Source organism: Lepidochelys kempii, chromosome 3 (genome assembly GCF_965140265.1).
Source record: "Lepidochelys kempii isolate rLepKem1 chromosome 3, rLepKem1.hap2, whole genome shotgun sequence".
Taxonomy (NCBI): Eukaryota; Metazoa; Chordata; order Testudines; family Cheloniidae; genus Lepidochelys; species Lepidochelys kempii.
The window spans coordinates 117,824,526-117,834,281 of record NC_133258.1 but is presented as its reverse complement, the minus strand read 5'-3'; positions in this window follow the sequence as shown (position 1 = coordinate 117,834,281).

Sequence of the window (9,756 nt, the reverse complement as noted above, 5' to 3'; positions counted from 1 at the left end):
GAAACATTGCAGACCAGGTGCCTGAAACACATTGATAGCACGCTTACAAGCTGTGAGAATCCCATTAGCCTGTTATCCCAATACCTGAGATAAAAGGACTTCAATTTGTAGACTTTAAGCTCAAAGGAGACCACTAGATCATCTAGTCTGTCTGACTTCCTGTATATCACAGTGTATATCCCACAGTGACTTATGTTTGGTTAAAACATAATTTGTGTTTGACTGAAGCATATCTTCCAGGAAGCCATCAACTCTATGCAGACAATGCTGTACTCCAGACCCTTTCAACTTCATTGTCACCCGAGCTGGGACCTGCTATCCCTCTCCGCAAGAACTTTGATGGAGCCAAGGCTCTATGAATCAATGCCGCTTCTTGTTCTTGCTTCAACTGCAGACATGTGCGTCCAACCAGACCAAGGTAGGCCTCATAGTCAGCCTCCTGACGGGGAGACATTGGACTGGGCATCACTCTTGTTGAAAGCCAACAGTCCAGTTCTGTCCAACTGGGATGCCTTTCAGAGGGCAAAATCAACCATGTTTGATGATCCCAACTGTGCTTGCTCTGCTGCAGCTGCCCTAAGGAAACTCCAACAAGGGTGTGGCATGCCTGCTTCTTATGTAGCTCACTTCTGCTTCTCATATTGGACATGGAATGTAGTGATGTGGAATGTAGTGATGTGGCCCAGATATTTCAGTTTCAATGGGACTTGCAGGATGAGGTTAAGAATGAACTGGCCCAAGTCAAGACCCCAACAGGTCTAGACGCCTTCATAGATCTTGTTATCCATATTGACAAAAATCATCTACATGAGTGATGAGAAGAAAGAAAAGGGGTGTTGCAACCACGTCCCATGCTATTGAATTCTGCCCCACCAGCTTAGTCAATGCAGATAGTCCTGATGCTTCAGCAACTCACCCATTAAGAGAGAAAGCACCAGTGATGCCTTAACTTGTATTGCTACTGTGGCAATCCTGACCACACTATTTCCAGTTACAGCACAAGTAACCCAGTCCAAAGGAATGTGGTAAACAAGCCAGCCCAGGTTTGGTGAAGGAGGCTAGCCTGGGTATCTTGACAGTGTCCCCCTGAAACCCAAATTGAGATCCTATTGGGAACGAGTGCTGGCTCCCACTGACCAGCACTACACATACAAGTACCAGCTGAGTTACAAATCCTGGACATCCGCAGCAACTCCCTCTACAGCAGGCCTTCACTGACTCAGTCACAGCAGACAACTTTATTGATGCAGAAGCAGCCCAGGCACTACAGATTCCCCTGTAGCCCAAGCCCATTCTGGATCTAGTAGAGACAATTTATGGGCCTCTCTTATTCTCAGGGCCAGTGGCCACAGAAACCGTTCCTCTGAGATTACTATCCAAGAGCATTGAGAGACCTCACAGTTCAGTGCTATCCATTCCCACACTTCCTTCTGATCCTGGGTATTTCATGGCTGGCTCTCTACAATCCTCTTATCAGCGGGAGTGAACTAAAAGTCAAATTTTACTCAGAATTATCACAGCAGCAATTCTTGACCCTAGGAAATAGGTAGCATGCAGTAGTTCCCCAGCAGCTGTGTGGCAGGTAGCTAGCCTGACAGAGCCACCTGCTGATTCTGATCCTCAACTTCTATCCAAATACAGTGACTACAAAGATGTCTTTTGCATGGACCCATGCAAAAACCAGACACCTTGCCCCCACACAGGGACTACAGTTGCCCAATTGAACTACAACTTGGAGCAAACATTCCTTTCAGGCATATATACGCCATGTCTGAACCCAAACTAGCTGCGCTGCATACCTACCTTCAGCAGAACCTAGCCAAGGGCTTTATTCATGAGGACACTTCGCCTGCTGGGGTGACAGTGCTCTTGGTTAAGGATGGAACCCCACAACTATGTGAGGTCTATTGGGCCCTAAATCAGGTTGCCATAAGAAACTGATACCTGTTACCACTAATCTCCAAGCTAATGGACTGTGTGAACATCACCTGGGTATACACGAAGCTAGACCTCCTGGGGTCACACAATCTAGTATGTGTTAGCGTTGGGGACAAATGGAACTTTTGAATATATTATGATCACACGGAATATCTCTTAATGCTCTTTGGTTGACAAATGCACCCGTGACATTCCAACATTTTATTAATGATGTACTCTGGCACATTCTGGACAATACATAGTAGAATACCATTATTTTTTCAGACAATACTGAACAACACCACTATGCATGTCTGTTCCATCCTGAAGAGGCTATGCCAACCTTGCCTTTATGCTAAGCTAGTAAAATATGCTTTTGACTAGTCCTCCGTAGAATTCCTAAGGTTCATCCTATTTCCCATTAGTATCGAAATGGACCCATGCAAGATAAAGGCAGTCCTCAAGTGGAAAGCATGAAGGAATGTTTGCAAACTACAACATTTCCTGGGGTTTGCGAGCCAGTTCATCCCGAAGTTCTCAGAGTGGATCACCCCTCTTACTACCCAGCTCTGTAAAAACACCAGATTCCTCTGGTCTTCTGAAGCCCAAAAGGCCTCTGAGTAATTTTAACTTGCACTGACCACTGCTTCCATATTGGTCCACCCCAACACTACACAAGTCTTCATAATCAAAACAGATGCTTCCAAATTGGTGATTGTGGCAGTGCTATCCCAAAGACACAGTCTTCACCATTTCTATATCTATGCACCTTTTATTCAGACCCGTGGAGCAAAAGTATGAAATTTTGGAGAAGGAACTACAGGCAATTAAGGCGGCCTTCAGAGAGTGGCACCACGATCTAAAATGGGCCTGTGCCCTATCAGGTGTACACTGATCATAAGACCCTTGAATATCTGTGTAGGACCAAGGCCCTCACTCAACAACATCTTCAGTGGGCCTTATTCTCTTTGTGCTTTGATTTTCCTATTGTTCAGGAACCAAAAATAGCAAGGCCAATGCATGAATATTATGTAACCTGAAGGACGTGAACCCTAAAACCTCCTGCATCCTTATGCCTCATAAGTTTCGGGACACGGCCCCTCCCTGAGATCTACATACCCTCATGCACTCAGCCTTGGCCCATGGGATCCCTCACTCCCTACATATATACAAGTTCTTCCTGGGCCTCTGAGGACTACAACCCTACAATATGTCATGACTCCACCCTGGAAGGACATTTCGCCTGCTTTAAAACTCAGCACCTAGACTTTCATGTCTTCTGGTGGTTTCACATGTGAGCCACAGTGCAAGCCTATGTGGCCTCTTGAAATGTATGTGCCCACTCCAAGGTGCTGCACAATAGACCCCTCAGAATCCTGCAACCCCTTGAGATTCCACTTGCCCCTGAACAGTCACCACCTTAGATTTTGTAGTAGAACTACCTGAGTACAATGGGTTCATGAGCATTCTGACAGTAGTGGGCCCTCACAAAGATGGCACACTTCATCCCGTGCACTGGCCTACTCTTCTCCCAGGAAACCTCTCAGCTCTGGGTAGACCAAGTCATCTACCTCCATGGCCTCCCAGAGCACATCATCTCTGACTGTGGTGCACAATTTATCTCCTGCTTCTGGCAAGGAACTCTTTGGATTTTGGGCATTCAGTCCTGCCTCTCTTCTCCCTACTACTCTCAAACAAATGGTCAAGAAAAGAGAACCAACCAGATTCTGGAGCAGTATCTTCAATGCTACATAAACTTCCACCTGAATGACTGGTCCTTGCTGCTACCTAAGGTAGAGTTCACGTACAATAATGCAGAACACATTTTTATGAGGCAAAGCCCTTTTTTTTAAAACTATGGATTCTATTAGAGTTCTGCCTGGAACATCCTGCAACTTCCCATATCCCAGCAGCCCTGGATTGGATACAACAGATACATAAAACCCAAGATGACCTAAAAATTCACCTGGAAGCCACCAAGAAGAATTACAAACAATATGCAGACAATCAATGGCAGGCAGGGCCTGCCCTCTTGGTAGGCCAAAAGGTATGGCTTTCAATGGGATCAAGAAAGAATTTTTCCTCTTGGGCCAAACTGGCTGAGGACTGGTAGGTTTTTCAGCTTCCTGACAAGTTTCATGGAAGCAGAGTTGGGTTGAAACCAATAGGACTTGAAAGTTTAATATTAGGAATGGAGAGGCTGTTTAGCTTATTGCAACTTGTGGCCAACTCCCAGAGGTAAATGAAATTCAGGATTTGCTGGGGACTTTGCACCTGTAGGAGAAGGGGAGAACTGAAGTCTTCCTGAACAGATCTCCCACCTTGGTAGTCTGTACCCCCAACCTCCATGCATAGCTAGGAAGAGGAAATTCAGAAGTGAGCTGAGTCCTAAGGGTTGGCCAAGGAGGGTCTACCCTGAGTTATTTGTTATATGGACCCTGAATGATACCCAATGAAATGCCAAGTTGTGAAAGTGGATGGTAGATGTATATTGCTTTTCCCCAGTGATAAATTAATAAAGTTGCAGCTTGCCACTTAAATCTACCCCTGTATCTGTTGTTCATTTGCTTGTATGTCCTGATCATTAGAGCTACTTTATAGACCATACCATTGGCTGATTTAAATCTAAAGTAATAGAAACAAAAAACAACATTTTTACAGGAGAGAAATGAGTCTAGAACAGTGTTTCCCAAACTTGGGATGCCGCTTCTGCAGGGAAAGCCCCTGGTGGGCCGGGCCGGTTTGTTTACCTGCCATGTCCACAGGTTTGGCCGATCGCGCCTCCCACTGGTCGCGGTTTGTCGCTCCAGGCCAATGGGGGCTGTGGGATGTGGCGGTAGGTACATCCCTCGGCCCGCACTGCTTCCCTCAGCCCCCATTGGCCTGGAGCAGCAAACCGCGGCCAGTGGGAGCTGCGATTGGCCGAACCTGAGGACAAGGCAGGTAAACAAACTGGCCCGGCCCTCCAGGGACTTTCCCTGAACAAGCAGCGTCCCAAGTTTGGGAAACACTGGTCTAGAATACTTGCACCTTATACTTTTATATATTACCATACTGCAGTGTTAAAAAAGATGGCCTGCAATCATTTTCAAACACAATTTCCAATTTGAGTATGGCATAAAGAGCTTTCCACTGTGTGAACTTCTAGAGCGTAACCCACATTTTTATGTGCAGTCATGAACAGCCATGTGCAATATGTTGTAAATTTTGCTACTGTGCTTGCACGTGTATGCTCGGTAGCTGATATTACAAAGTGCATAATGATATGGCTCCTTCAGACTTCGGTACTGACCAAAACATATTCATCTTTAATTTAACATGAACTAAGATTTAATAATAATCTTAGAATGAATTTGGTAGGAAGTATAAAGAGTAAATGATGGGAAATAATTCAATATCGGAAAACAATCCAGACAACATACAATTATATCAACTCTGATAATTTTACAGCTATGGAAATGAGGAATTTCTGCTATGATGCTGTTTAAACTCACTACTATATATTTTTAAAGAAAATTTGGGAAAACAGCATTAAATATAATTATATTTAAATATAAAAACCTATATACAAAACAAAATGCATTTAATTAAACCCTTTTAATCCATACTTTAAATGCCATACAGTTCACAGAGAGGTGAATTCACTTAAGTAATTTTAGCTTGTACCTTATCATGATCTCTGATGTATCCAGTGAAAAAATTTAAAATTATATCAACAAAAAATATACTATCGAATATTCCACTAAAAGTATTTCAGTCAGCGCTTGACAACATTTCATATTCAAAAATGAAATTTCATTTCATACTCAAAAATGACTGCAAATGGGATCACAAAAATTTGAATAAGTGCCAGAAATGAGATCTTCTTAATCCAGTAACATCTGTGTAAAAAATACATTATTAAAAAAATAAGTATTAGTATAATCTAGCTAAGAAATATTCATACTGCTTAATCCACTTTATTTTAGTAAAATAAATAGAGGGCAAGGATCTTTCTAATGTTGTGATTGAACAATGACTTCATTTTGTAAATGATGTTTGTATTATGGTTGGCAAAAAAATTAAACTACACCTCATGAGACTGCAATTTTTTTCATCCCTTACACTATTATGATCTTTCTTATGCTATTACTTTGCACTCCTATGAGCAAAACATCAATAAAATTTTATGTAAAAATGAATAAAATGACAATTTTTGCAATCTGTTCCATTGGTGCAAATCTGAGTAAAACAGAACAGAATTTGGCTCAGGATCTTTCGTACCTGTAATGCTGTACATAAAATCTGAATTGAACTTTGAGACTGACCTTTAGTAGTTGATCGGTCCCCATCTTTGCTAGTCAGACCAGAGATAGCAGCCCCTCCCCCTCCTATATCTTGTTAGTTCAATGAAATCAAATTATGGCTATCCATTGTCAGATTCACTTGGTAGGAGAAGAGGATCTCTGCATCCTCTTTCTTTCCACCATTCAGTGCACCCACACCCACTATAAAGATGATAATATGTTCTTACATTAATAACATCAGGATATTTTAAAACATTTTTATTTTTCACCATTTATTCTGGTTGTTTTCTTTTGTTGCTGGAAAAATGACTATTGTCATTGGTCCCAAAAAAAAGAATGAAGAAGCCCTGATCTCTGTTAATACCTTAACCAAAATTGTTTTGAGGGATGATATGGTCATGTGGTGACATCCCCCAGGGCATAATTGGGCTGTTTATCGTTGTGCCTCCTTAAATATCCAGTCTGGTGCACACCATGCCCTGCTTTGCTGTGTGAGTTGCCACTCTGCCACTCACCCCAGCCTCTAACATGCAAGTTACCCCCAGACGTATACTAGAGTGCTATTCCCAGCCACTTTTGAATTACATATAGGGCGACACCCACATATCCCTGGTTCCAGCCTTGCACTCCAGAAGTGTACCGTCTTGTACTGTTCAGTTACCTAGAAAATTGACAAAGAAATTGATCATGCACCAGCCCTTGTTAACCTGAGTAGATTCCGCAGACACTTCAGCCAAAAACACATTGATTTAGATTAAACACGAAACAGATTTATTAAAATAGATTTCAAGTGATTAAGTGGTACTGATTGGCAAGATCAGAGCTGGTTACAAAAGGAAATAAAATATAAAATTGTAAGCTAATTCCTTAATTTTACCATGCTAATAATTCTAAAAATGCTAATAATTCTAAAAGCAAAAGGATTTCTCTCACCCAAAACTTCACAGCAGTTCATGCCAACTGGAATGCCTTCTAGTTAGGACTAGCCCCTCCCATAGCCTCAATGGAGTTTCTTTGTCTTCCCAACAATCTTGCCTCCTTGTGTGGAGGTGGGGGAGAGGTAACTGAAGTGATGATGTCACTGTCTCCTATTTATACTCTTCTCACTTTCAAGAATATCTTCCTCCCTCCTCCCTGAACCTGCTCCTCAGTGGCTGCCATCGCCACAGCCTCCCACACATTAGCTTGGAGACCCCACCCTACCCCGCCTCAGGAGCTATAGGGGCTTCAGCTTCCCACTCCCCTGTAGCCCCAGCCTGAGCCATGGGGAACCCAAATGCCTCTGCCTCTCCCAACCCAGGAAACTACTGAACGACACCCCTTCCCCATTCCTCACACCACCCTCTCACCAGCTGTCTCCTCTCCTCTCTCTTTCCCCTTTGACTTCTTACTTTGCCCTTCTTTTCTGTCCTTTCCTTCTCTTTTCCTACCCTTTTCTTCCCCCTTGCTCATTGCCATTACCCCTATCTACTCCCCTTTGCTCCATTCTTCTTTCCCTCTCTCCCAAACTCTCCTTGCTGTGAAGGTGCAAAATGGCTTCTTGCTCCCCTCGACCTGCTATGGGACACTAAGAATGACACCATGGACACCTTATCATCACTTGCTTTCCACCCATCCCTGTTCCTCTTTATTTCACACCTCACAAATGGAGGTAATTCCCCTTGCATCTGTAACTTTCTCTTTCCTGTTAAATTTTCAGCAGGCCTCCTGAAAATGCACCCATATTATTTGCAATTATACCTGTCTGTACATTTTTCAGATAGTTTAAAAAAATAGAAAATGATTGATCTGAAAAACAGCATTTTGCACACACAAATCAATAATTGGGCATGCAATTACTTGGCTTTTTGCAGATGCAAATCCCTTTCAACTGCATTCTCAAGTTCTCATTTGCTCTGAAGCAAAGAAAAACAGGTCACTGGGCACCTCACTGCCTTATTCACTTGTGCAAAATGGTGTGATTTCTGTTGGCATATTTTTGGAGGCCCAATGAAAATGTGGCTTGAATTATTATTTCTAAATGTTTTACATTTCATTAATTTGTTTTTAAAAAGGTGGGCTGAGAGGGGAGAGAGCATGGGACCATTCAGGTAGCATAAGAACCTGATCAGGCTTTATTGTTATTAACCAATCTTGCTCAGTTTTTCAAAGTGACATTCTCAGAACAGAAAGTCAGGTATCCTAATCATCCTTTTTCTTCTGTCTTGTGATAGAAGCACCTCACCCCTATCTGTGCATTATCAACAAGGGCTGGAGATCATGGCCATAGCATTTGCTTTCAAATGACAAGTTCCTGCTCCTTCAAACAAAAAATCAATAATAATGAAGTTCTTGTGTTCTCACTCTACCCCAGGCAGCTGGCAACATATGGGGTAGGGAGAAAAGCAGCTGTTCCTGCAGTAAGTATTGTAGTATTGCCAAATCTCATGACTCTATCATGAGTCTCTCAATTATTACATTTTTCTTGAAGCTCCAGCTCCTGGAATCAGGTAATTACCTGAAAATCTCAGCTTTCTTTTTTTTTTTTTTTAAGTAAATTTCTAGCCCTTATGGTTGCTGAGAAAGGCAGAAAATACAACCCAAATGCACCCTAAAAGCTCAGAATCTAAACAGCAAAGAAAAATAACCCCATTTTTATTAGAGATATTAAAAGGATTACTAATAAATTTGAGGGTTTGTGTTACAGGTAGCTAACATTTTATTTGGAGGTGGGCAGTTATGTTAGAGTTCTATGGCAATATTTGCATAAACCAACACTAATTCACTTTTTTAGGCATTTGTGTGGGACAGTTCTGTGCTCCCACAGTCCCCACTCACTGCAGGACTGCTCCTTTGAAAGGACCACACTGTGGCTTTGCTTTAGTATGCGAACACAGTTGTCCCATCGGTGATTTTTGCACTGGATTGCCAAAGGAAAACTCTCCTTCTCTCCACATTCTATGTGCTGGTGGGAGAAGTTGCATCCCAAGATTATGGCAAAGCACCCACAAAATGAAGCAACAGCTAGCTCCAGGGTCAGTAAAGCATCTGTCAATCAGAGTTCACTCCTGATTCCTGTCTGGGTGGATCTATGTTAGAGGTTTGAGACCATTACATACGATTATAATAAGCAGTTGTCATATTTAGTTTACCTAACCTGATCATTGTTTATGATAGATACAATATAGTATCACAAATCATTGCGAGTATATATGAAAAATCATTGCTATTAAACAAGAAAAAATTTAGAGTGCAGTTGAGTCACATGATGGTATGGGCTCCTTTAAGAAACCTGGCATCTGGATCAGATGTACTTCAAAGCAGAATGCTGCACTGAGATGTGCTGCTTTGAAGTGCAGCTGCAGATCCAGACAAATTTTGGAGCCCAAACCATCATATGAATCTGCTGTACTTTAAAAGAAATTCTGTTTCAGATGCCAGTTTTGACTCATTTTAGAAAATTGCTGTCTGGATCAGCTGAACTTCAAAGCAGAACATCTCAGCACAGCATTCTGCTTTGAAGTACAGCTAATCCAGGTGCTGGGTTTTCTTAAAGCAGTCAAAATTGGCATCT